Below are 12379 nucleotides of genomic sequence, written 5' to 3' on the forward strand. Positions count from 1 at the left end.
AGCTCTCAACTTTATCAACAAAGGAATCAAGTTGAGTTGTAGATATTCTTGCGTTTTGGTGGAAACTGTTATCCCCAGGTACTTTATTGAGTCAGAGATCAATAGCTGGTTATCTCAATCTCCTCGCAACTCGTCTATAGGAAGGCGAACAGTCTTCTCCCAGTTAACCTCCAGGCCAGACGAGTCGGAAAAAAGACTAACCAGCTCCATTATACGAGGAAGAGTATTTTCTGTTTGATGAATAAAGAACAAGATATCGTCTGCATAGAGGGATACACGATCATGCTTCCCCATTATACCAAAGCCGGCCACTCTCGAGTCCTGCCTTATGCTGGCTGCTAGGGGTTCAATGTAAATATTAAATAAAAGAGGGGAAAGGGGACAGCCTTGACGGGTGCCTCTTCCTAGTACAAAGCTCTCTGTCATCGTATCGTTGATCCTAATCCTAGCAGCTGGAGAATTGTATAATAACTGAACCATCGCCATAAATCTGGGGCCAAAACCTATTTTTTTTATCACCTCCCAGAGAAAAGTCCATTCCACCCTGTCGAAGGCTTTTGGTGGCATCCAACGACAGGATGGAGCGGGCGCCACACCCAAGAGACTGAATATTCGTAAATAACCTATGCAGATTGTGATGAGTGCCCCTTTTTGGCATAAAGCCATTTTGATCTGGATGGATAATGACAGATATAACCCGAGAGAGCCTCCTAGCCAGAACTTTTGATAATAACTTAGCATCAGTGTTTAGTAGGGAAATTGGTCTGTAGGAACTCAATTCTACCAGGTCTTTATCTTTTTTGGGAATTAGGACTATCAAGGCCTCCATCATGGAATGCGGTAAACAGGGAGGGGCCCTGTAGTGCTTGAGAAAAAACTTCTAGCATATGAGGAAGGATCACATCACTGTACTTGCGATAAAATTCGTACGGAAGGCTATCTAGCCCTGGCGATGAGTTCCCTGAGATAGACCCCAAAGCCTCCTGGAGCTCCAAGAGAGACAAATCCTCTTCCAAGTATTTTATTTGAGCTTCCTTTAGGGTCAAAAGTGGAATTTTCTCCAGAAACCGCCTCGCCAGGTCAGGTGGCAAACCGGGAGAGGCTCTATATATCTGAGCAAAGTATTGTAGAAAAGTATCTCTAATTCCTTCTGGATCTGATATAATTTCCCCTTCTAAATTACGAATCGAGGTAGTAGATTTATTTTTCTTATCTTGTTGTGTAATTATTCTGGCTAAGAGCTTACCAGGGCGTCCAGACTCCGAAAAATACTTTTGTCCCTTAAAGAATACTCTATGATTTTCTTTCTCGGTTACGTATTTCTCCCAAAAACAGCTAGCCTTCTGCATCTCTTCCTTATTATGTTCAGTAGGTTGACTAATAAATCGCTCCGTTGTAAGTGCGACAGTTTTAACCGGTTCCTCCTCTTTTTTCTTAAATGTTCTCCTTACTGCAGCAATATCACTTATAAAAAAAAAAACCTCAGATATGCTTTCAGAGCATCCCATACTGAGTTGATGTTAGCAGAGGGGAGATTCACCTCCCAAAAGGAGGATATAAGCAATTTAATAGACTGGTGGTTGTCCATAATAGTAAGCCAGTATGGATTCAACGTAAATCCTAACCCCCTGTTCTCCTTATTCTCCCCAGTGCGAACCTCAATTGATATGGGTGAGTGGTCTGAGACTGTTCTTACTCCATATTGTATCCTTCTAATATTCCTCAAATTGCTCTCATTAGTGAATGCTAAGTCAATCCTAGACATTGCTCTACCACCCCTGCTGACACAGGAATATACTCTTTTTCCTCCGCCAAGATGTTCCCATATATCCACCACTCCAACCTCCGAACAGAACTGGGGCAGAGCGGAATTGCAAAAATTCCTCCCAAAGTCTGCATCTAATGTCAGTCTGTCTTTTTTAGGATCCATGACAGCGTTGAAATCCCCCATCAGAACTAGCCGACATGCTGGTCTCTTTTCCAAAAAAAAGCAGTAGCTGGATAAGTGGGTACATCGAGAATGGCGGAGGTATATAAAAAAAAAGCGAGAATATAACTATAACCATGGAGCTTACCATACAAAAAAATAAATCTACCCTGATCATCTATATAGGGATTCTATCAGGGTAAAATCTACAGAATTATGGATCAAACTGAGACGCCCCTAGAGGCACTACTGAAGGTGGAGTGGTAAGATTGAGAGTACCATCCCGTTGTCAAACGGGTCACAGTCTCTTTGGTAAGATGAGTTTCTACTATACAAATAATTACAGGAAGATATCTTTTTAGTGCATCCATAATAGCTTGCCTTTTAACCCTTTCCCCAAGACCTCTAACATTCCAAGAAACAATTCTAGTGGACATCAATCAAAGCGGGGAAAAAAAAAAAAAAAACATACCTGCAAGGTGGATTCCCTCTCCCCCTCCCCCCCCCCCTTTGGTCCACCCGATCTAATCAGCGAACCTCTACCCTCCGGCCATTCTCCCCCCCACTAGCCCCACCTCCCCTCCATCCCCTCATTCATAATGATACAAAATTTTAGATGTCCAGTTGCTCCATCCAATCCAGCGCTTGTTGTGGTTTTTTAAAAAATTGGGAAGTTCCATTATAAATCACTCTTAGTTTCGCTGGATACTGTAGAGAGTATTTAATATCCTTGGACGCCAAGCGTTTCTTTATCTCTATAGAATTTCTTCTTTTTTCTTGGGTCTGCTGAGCAAAATCAGGGAAAAAGAGAAGTTTAGTGCCCTGGTATTCAATAGGTGTACATTCTCTTGCTCTTCTCAGTATCATGTCTCTGTCCATGGACAATAACAATTTCATTAACATTGCTCACGGCGGCCTCCCTGGAATAGGTTTCCCTCCTGGGATTCGGTGGACTCTTTCTATTTGAAACATAGAAGAGAAGTGTTCGCTACCAAGATTTTTCAAAATCACATCCTTAAGTTGTTCCACTAACTGTCGGCCTTCAACTCCTTCTGGAAATCCAATTATGCGAATGTTGTTTCGCCTTGATCTGTTTTCCAAATCCTCCAACTTATTTTGTAATAATTGGTTTTCTGAAGCGAGAGACAGAGTTTTAGATTTTAACATGTCCATATCGGATTGCGAGTCAACTTTCCACATTGAGGACTCGGTCACAGATTTTTGCCAAATCTTCTCTTATTAGAGATATGTCACTCTGCACTGACCCCAATTGAGTGGACATCCCTTGCACTAAAGTGCCATTATTTTCCACGGCGCAAAGGATTTTTTCCAAAACTAAAGGATCATGTTCAGTTCCTATTTGTGCCGAGAGACCTTCCTCTCCTGCTTCCTGGCCTGCCTCTGTTGATCCATCCTCAGACAATTCATCAGTTTGGGGAATTTTAACAGTTTTCTTCGAATTGGCAGGCAGCTTTGTTTTAAATAAGTTCTTTTCATTTAGGGAAGGCGATTTCAAAAACTTGTCAATTTTACTCTCTGGAGTCTTAGACCCCAACCTTGTTCCAGAGGAATCCACTGACCGTCGCTTTGGGGCCATTCTCTTCCCTTTTTTTTTTTCCTTTTTTTTCTTTTTCTCCTTCTCCCTTTTTTTCTTCTTCTTTTTTTTTTTTTTCCACTTCCCCCCTTTCCTTTCCATCCCTCTCCTTTTCCTTTTATTTCCCCTCTATCCCCCTTTCTCCAGACACCACATGTATGGTAGAAAAAACACGGTGCAAAGGGCAAACGGAGAAAATGACAGCAGTAAAATCACAGATTGCAGTGTTCTCACGTGTATGACATCCTCACTGGTCACCAGCAGAGGGCAGATGGCATATAGTCCAGCACAGCAGCCGAGGTCCAGGTACACGCCGCAAGCCAAAGCAGGAGGATTGAGGCCAGCAGAGGAAGCAAGCAAGGAGTCTTCAGGCCAGTCCAAAACCAGGAGAAAAAAGGGAGCACACCGCAGACGCGGCAGTAGGCACCAACCAGGCACCAACCAGGAGGAGGGAAGCGACCAGCAGCCAGGCCGGCAAGAGGCCACGGAGGATCGAGCGCTCCGCTCCCGAGACTGCAGGAGGAGGTGAAAGTCAGCGTCGCAGCGCTCAAAGTTCAAGGCGTCAGCTGTTCAGTTGGAGCAGAGAGCATGGAGGGAGGAGGAGGACGGAAGGGGGAGAGCGAGATGCGACGTATTCAGGTCATCAAGCCGCACTACAAAGAAATTGGCTCACATGCAGACCGCCCCAGGAAAGGAAGACCAAGAGTCACCTCTGCTGCGGAGGATAAGTTCATCCAAGTCACCAGCCTCAGAAATCGCAGGTTAACAGCAGCTCAGATTAGAGACCAGGTCAATGCCACACAGAGTTCTAGCAGCAGACACATCTCTAGAACAACTGTTAAGAGGAGACTGTGTGAATCAGGCCTTCATGGTAGAATATCTGCTAGGAAACCACTGCTAAGGACAGGCAACAAGCAGAAGAGACTTGTTTGGGCTAAAGAACACAAGGAATGGACATTAGACCAGTGGAAATCTGTGCTTTGATCTGATGAGTCCAAATTTGAGATGTTTGGTTCCAACCACCGTGCCTTTGTGCGACGCAGAAAAGGTGAACGGATGGACTCTACATGCCTGGTTCCCACCGCATGGAGGAGGAGGTGTGATGGTGTGGGGGTGCTTTGCTGGTGACACTGTTGGGGATTTATTCAAAATTGAAGTTATACTGAACCAGCATGTCTACCAAAGCATCTTACAGCGGCATGCTATTCCATCCGGTTTGCGTTTAGTTGGACCATCATTTATTTTTCAACAGGACAATGACCCCAAACACACCTCCAGGCTGTGTAAGGGCTATTTGACCATGAAGGAGAGTGATGGGGTGCTGCGCCAGATGACCTGGCCTCCACAGTCACCGGACCTGAACCCAATCGAGATGGTTTGGGGTGAGCTGGACCGCAGAGTGAAGGCAAAAGGGCCAACAAGTGCTAAGCATCTCTGGGAACTCCTTCAAGACTGTTGGAAGACCATTTCTGGAGACTACCTCTTGAAGCTCATCAAGAGAATGCTAAGAGTGTGAAAGCAGCAATCAAAGCAAAAGGTGGCTATTTTGAAGAACCTAGAATATGACATATTTTCAGTTGTTTAACACTTTTTTTGTTATCTATATAATTCCACATGTGTTAATTTATAGTTTTGATGCCTTCAGTGTGAATCTACAATTTACAGTCATGAAAATAAAGAAAACTCTTTGAATAAGAAGGTGTGTCCAAACTTTTGGTCTATAAATATAAATATAAACTACATCAGAAAACACTGTCTGTACCACAGATTTCAATAATCTGGGCCTAATCTAGTGTCCATATTCTGTGTGTTTCTGTGACATATACTGTCCTGCATCAGAAAACTGTGTTTAGCGGACTGTAAAACAATCTGCACCACATCTAGTGACAAAACCATCAATATGAAGAAGGCGAGCACTAAGGGACGGGGAAGTGGGCGTGATGCTGATGGTGCACACAGAGGCAGTGGCCCTGGGCGCAATGAAACTGTGCCTGCTGCCAGTGCACCAGAAAAAAAAAAAAAAAAAACATCCACCGTACCCAGCTTCATGTCCAACTTAGCTGGGTGGCGCAAGACAACACTGTCCAAGTCGGACCAGTGTGAACAGTTGGTCGGTTGGATTGCTGAAGATAATGCTTCCAGTCGGTTAAGCACCACCCTCTCTTCCACCAAGTCCAGTCTCTGTAGCCAAGAGTCTGGTCAACCAAATCCTCTCTCTGATCATCCTTCCTCCCACCATGGAGAGGCTTGCCAAATGAGTGATCCCACACTCGGATATTCCGAGGAGCTCTTTCCAGCACCACTATTACATTTGGCCCTCGCGCCCAGCACGCTTGATGAGGGACCTGAGATATTGTGCCCTGATTACCAACCTCTTGAGCCTTCACAGTCTCAAAAAGATGACGGTGGTGAATGGCAATCATTCGTTCACAAAGTGGATTATGATGACACACAGTTAACAATCACTGAGGTTGTGGTTAGGTCAAGTGTCAGGAATTGGAAGAGGAGATGGTTGACTATGAGGTCACTGATCCCACATGGGAAGGTGAATAGCCGAGCAAGGACAGCAGTACAGAGGGGGATCCGCAGCACCGCAACAGGCTGGAAGAAGCAGTGGGGTTACAAAAGGGAGAAGTTGGCCCACACAAAACAGGCCCGCAACCATTACACCGAGCACCCCATATGTAAATCTACCTTGCCAAGGGGTAGGTGCTCCACAGTATGGTGCTTTTTTGAGGAAAGTGCACACAAAAAGGGTGGTAGTTTGCAACCTGTGCCGTGCCAAAATTAGGCGGGGTGTGAACAATAGCAACCTCACCACCACCAGCAGGATCCGCCACATGGCATCCAAGTACCCTAACAAGTGGGCCCAACATCTGGGTCCACAATCTGGGTCTGCGGGTCACACCACTGCCTCCTCTTCCCCTGAGTTACACACTGCTTGCTAATCCCCTTTCGAAGGTGCAGACCCGGATGCCCACTCGCCCTGCACCTGTACCTTTGCATGAACCATCAGCAAAAACACCCAGTGCAGCATCCAAATGTCCATAACGTCATTTGAACGCAAGCATAAATATCCACCCACAGGCCATAGCATTAAATACACAACTTTTGAAATAACTGGCCCTTGAAATGTTGTTATTTAGGCTTGTGGACACTGAGGCCTTCCGCAGCCTGATGTTGGCAGCCGTCCCTTGGTACGCAGTCCCCAGCCGCCACTATTTTTTTTGGTGTGCCATGCCCACCTTACACCAGCATGTGTCCCAGAACATCACCCGTACCCTGACCAATGCAGTTACTGGGAAGTTTCACTTAACCACGGAAACATGAACAAGTGCTGGTGGCCAGGGATGCTACATTTCCCTGACTGCACACTGGGTGAATGTTGTGGAGGCTGGGAGTGAGTACCCTGGGATGGCAGAGGTGCTACCCACGCCTAGGATTGCGTGCCCTGCATCCATCAGGGTCTCCACCAGCAGCTATATTACAGCCCCCACTTCTCTGCCTCCACCGCCTCCTCCTCCACTTCTGCCTTCAGCAGCAGTCAGCCATCAGTAGCTAGCTGGAAGCAGTGTAGCACTGCTGTGGGTAAGCGTCAACAGGCCGTGCTGAAGTTGATCTGATTAGGGGACAAACAGCATACCACCGCAGAGCTGTAGCAGGGTATAAGGGACCAAACCGAGCTGTGGCTCTCGCCATTCAACCTACAACCAGGCATGGTTGTGTCTGACAATAGCCATAACTTGGTGGCGGCTATAGAGCTCGTAAACCTGACACACATCCCATGCCTTGCCCATGTCTTAAACTTAGTGGTTCAGCGGTTTATCAAAACCTTCCCCAATTTGCCAGAGCTACTAGTGAAGGCGTGCCACATGTGTGCCCATTTCCGCAAGTCGTCCACAGCCGGTCTGTCAATGCTGCAGCAGCGCTTGCTAGCTTCCAACTCACCGAGTGTTCTGTGACTTGAGCATGCGCTGGAACTCTACGTTCCACATGTTGGCCAGGCTTTGTGAGCAGCAGAGAGCAGTTGTGGAATACCAGCTGCAACATGGTCGTCGCCTCTCGAGTCAGAAGCCACTATTCACAAGCGAGGAGTGGGCATTGATGTCAGACCTCTGTGAGGTTTTAAAAACTTTGATGAATCCACACAGATGGTTAGTGGCGATAACGCTATTCTCAGCGCAACAATCCCACTGCTGTGTCTACTCAAACAATCGCTGCTCACAAGGACAATGTGCTGAATGTGGCAGACGAGGAAATGGGGGAGGACATTACATAGGGTGATAGCCAGCCCACACTCAGTTCATCTTCTCAGCGCAAATTGGACCATTAAGAGGAGGAGGAGGAGTAGCTGGAGACAGTTCCCTATGGTACCGAGGGTAGTACCCATGTAACTTTAATTCCGTCTGTTCAGCGTGGATGAGCAGAAGAGGAGGAGGAGGATGAGGAGAGTCATCCTGATGACATTGATGTCTTGCCTGTTGGTACTCTGGCACACACGGCTGACTTCATGTTAGGCTGCCTTTCCAGCGACAATCGCATTATACGCATTTTAGATAACATAGATTACTGGGTGTTCACCCTTCTCGACCCCCACTAAAAAGAGAACTTCTCATCTCTCATTGGTAAGGTGGAGAGGACGAGCAAAATGGTGCAATACCAGAAGATCCTTGCTGGAAAATTGCTCCAAAATTTTCCATCTGACAATGCTGGCGGCAGAGTCCATACTTCCCTAGGCAACCAAGGAAGGGAGACAAGGGGAACACACAGCAGTTTCAACAAAGGAAGGGCAACACTCTCTAAGGCATGGGACACTTTCATGACACTTCACCAGCAACCTCACCCTGAAGCGCGGCCTAGTGGTACAAGGAGGGAAAAGTTTTGGAAGATGGTGAAGGAATACATAGCAGACCGTGTCAGCGTCTTAAATGATCCCTCAGTGCCTTACAACTACTAGATGTCCAAGCTGGACATGTGGCACGAACTTGTGCTCTACGCCTTGGATGTGCTGGCCTGCCCTGCCGCCAGCGTTTTGTTTGAGCATGTATTTAGTGCTGCTGGTGGCATTATAACAGAGAAGCGTATCCGCTTGTCTATTGGCAATGTTGACAGGTTGACTCAGATAAAAATGAACAAGGCCTGAATTGCCCCTGACTTCTCAACTCCACCAGAGGAAAGCTGAGCTTATGATGAACATTAAGGCAATTTTAATTTATCATTTATAATGTACTCAATCTACTGTAGTGTATTCCCATGCGCCTTTTCCACCACAAAAAAGAATATATGGTTGAATATTGTTTTCTCTTCCTCCTCCTCATCTAGATTGTCTTTATTCCCTCCACTCTAATTTTTTTTAATAGGATCAGCTCAACTGCAAGCCCTCAACTCACATTTTTTTTATAGGGTGAGTTCACCAGCAGGCCCTCGCCCCTAATGTTTCAAAGGGTCAGTTCAGCAGCAGGCCCTCGCCCCTTATGTTTTAGAGGGTCAGTTCGGCAGCAGGCCCTCACCCCTAATGTTTTAGAGCTTCAGCTTACCAGCAGGCGCTCGCCCCTAATGTTTTAGAGGGTCAGCTCAGCAGCAAGCCCTCGCCCCTAATGTTTTTGAGGTTCAGGCCCGCATCTCAAATCTTTTATAGGTTTAGCTCACCTGCAGGCCCAAACTAAAATCTTTTATAGGCTCAGCTCACCTGCAGGCCTGCAACACAATGTTAATAAGGCCCTCCTTTATCTGATATACAGGTTATTATTATTATTTATTATTAAAGCGTCATTCATTCCATAGCGCTGTACATATGATAAGGGGTGCACATACATAATACAGACAATTGCGCTAATCATAAACACGATGAGTTACAAACTGGCACAGAAGGAGAGAGGGCCCTGCCCGTGAGGGCTTACAATCTACATGGTATGGGAGAAGGACACAGTAGGTGCAGGTTAAGTTGGTCATGACAGTATAGAGGCAGCAGGGTCACGGGTTGTAAGCTTGTCTGAAGAGGTTGTATCGGAATGCCTCTTCATTGTAATTTTTGGCAGGACTTGCACTTTATATACAAGTAAATATACAGGAAAGAATGTTTTTAATCAATTTTTACTATAAAATTGATTTTTTACTTTGGTTTTGTGCGTACAACCTTAAATTTGATTGTGGGCCTGGTAAACAGTGAACACTTTAGGCACATTTAAGCTGCATCAGCAGCAGCATTGTGATAAAAATGAGTGGAAAGGTGACATGGTGTGGAGATGGAAGCATGAGGAGTTGGGTTGAGCGAACCCGAACTGTAAAGTTTGTGTTCATACCAAACTTTAGGATTTTTGGACCACGGACTTTCAGTAAAAGTTCGGGTTCGCGTTTGGCAATTTCTTAGCGCTTTTTGAAAGGCTGCAGAGCAGCCAATCAGCAAGCATTTAACTGTCTGACCTTAGAAGCCATCACAGCCATGCCTACTAATGGAATGGCTGTGATTGGCCTGTGCAGCATGTGACCTAGCCTCTATATAAGCTTGAGTCACGTAGCGCTGCACGTCACTCTGCTGTTACTAGTGTAGGAAGAGGATGCTGCAGGTGATTTCAGGGAGAGAATTGGACAGAATCTGTGATCAGAACTCAAATCTAACTCGGCGATCTACATACATTTAGTTGTGTGGGTGCGGTGCGCAATCTTTTACCCTGCCAAAGACAGAAAAAATAACTTTTATCTGTCAGTTAGGTGGGCGGCGGCGGCCATTTTCTGCAAGCTCAGTGCACCAGCACAGCATATGTGCTTTTGTGACAATCAAATCCAAGCTTAAAATACTGCACTAATCTTTATTTATTTTTTAAACACCCTTTTTTTGGCAACATACAACATCTGGTGCATTTCCAGGATTAGTCGGTGTGCAATTCAAGCTAGAAATAGAGCCATAATTTTCTGGGTTTTTACAAACACACTTTTTATTTGCAAAATCCACTATTTTACAGATCTGCACGTGTGAAATTCAAGCGTAATATACAGCTTTCATATTCTGTTACTTAAAAAACACACTTTTTTTGGCAATATACATCTGGATTAGTCAGTGTGCAATTTAAGCTAGAAATACAGCCATAATTTTCTGAGTTTTTAAAAACCTACTTTTATGCCACAATACACAATTTTACAGTCCTTGCAGCATCAGCATGTGTGCAATTCAAGGGTTAGATACTGTGGTTATATTCAGGTTTTTGAAAAACAGCCATTTTGTGCACAAAACTTTAATTGCGGCCTAGTCTGTATCAGTACATAAGATACACCCTTTAGATACTGTGGTTCTATTCAGTTAATTGCGGCCTAGTCTGGATCAGTCGGTGTGAGATACACCCTTTAGATACTGTGGTTATATTCTTCTATTAATAAAACACCCTTTTTGGGCAAAATACACAATTTTTCTGCCCTTGCAGCATTAGCACGTGTGAAATTCAAGGGTTATATACTACTGTCATATTCAGTTATTAAAGAAACACAAATTTTGGTCAAAAAACAACATTTTGCAGCCTTTGCTGCATATGTCAGTGTGAGATACACCATTTACATACTGTGGTTATATTCAGTTATTTGAAAAACACCCATTTTGGTAAAACAAATTTAATTGCGACCTAGTCTGGATCCGGGCATGTGAGATACACCCTCTACATACTGTGTTTCTATTCAGTTATTTGAAAAACAGCCATTTTGGGAAAACAAATTTAATTGCGGCCTAGTCTGGATCAGGGTATGTGAGATATGCCCTTTAGATACTGTGGTTATATTCAGTTATTTTAAAAACACCCATTTTGGGAACAAATCTTTAATTGCGGCCTAGTCTGGATCAGGGCGTGTGAGATACACCCTTTAGATACTGTGATTATATTCAGTTATTTGAAATACAGCAATATTGGTCAACAAACTTTAATTGCTGACTAGTCTGCATCTGTACATGTGAGATCCAACCTTTTATATACTGTCATTCTATTCTGCTATTAATTAAACACCCATTTAGGGCAAGATCCTACATTTGAGAAATATGAGGAGAGCGTCAAATAAGGGACGTGGCCCAGGTCGTGGTGCTGCTGGTGGAGCTCCTGTCGCAGGGAGAGGACGTGGTCGATCTGTGCCAGCTACACGCACAAGTGAAACCCCTTCCTCAGGTGCGAGTAGGCGACAGAACCTGCAGCAGTATTTGGTTGGGCCTAATGCGGCTCTACGAATGGTGAGGCCTGAACAAGTACAGGCGATACTAGTTTGGGTTGCTGACAGTGCCTCCAGTTCCTTCACATTGTCTCCCACCCAATTTCCTGCTTAAAGATCCGAGTTGGCACCTGCAGCCGATGTTCATCAGTCTTTCACCTCACCCCCTTGCAAATCAGCCAAGCAGTCTGAGCCCCAAGTCATGCAGCAGTCTCTTCTGATTTTTGATGACTTTGTTAGCAGGGTTTCCCAGGGCCATCCACCTATCCCTGCCCCAGAAGTGGAAGAGATGCCCAACCACTTATGTTTCAAGATGAGTACATGGGGGGACCATCGCAGCACATCTCACATGATGATGAAACACAGGTGCCAACTGCTGGGGCTTTCGAAAGTGTGCAGACCGACAAGGAAAGCAGAGGGGAAGACTGGGAGGAAGATGATGTTGAGGATGATGAGGTCCTCGACCCCACATGAAATCAAGGTCATGCGAGTGACCTATGTAGTTCGGAGGAAGAGGCGGTGTTCGCTTCGAGCCATCAGCACAGCAGAAGAGGGAGCAGGGTGCAAAAGCGGAGTGGCCGTACCCTAGACAGTACGCCTTCTACTGCCTACCACATCAAGGGACCGAGCACACCAAAGCCAGCTCCAAGGAGTTCCTTGGCATGGCAGTTCTT

Source organism: Bufo gargarizans, chromosome 1 (genome assembly GCF_014858855.1).
Source record: "Bufo gargarizans isolate SCDJY-AF-19 chromosome 1, ASM1485885v1, whole genome shotgun sequence".
Lineage (NCBI taxonomy): Eukaryota > Metazoa > Chordata > Amphibia > Anura > Bufonidae > Bufo > Bufo gargarizans.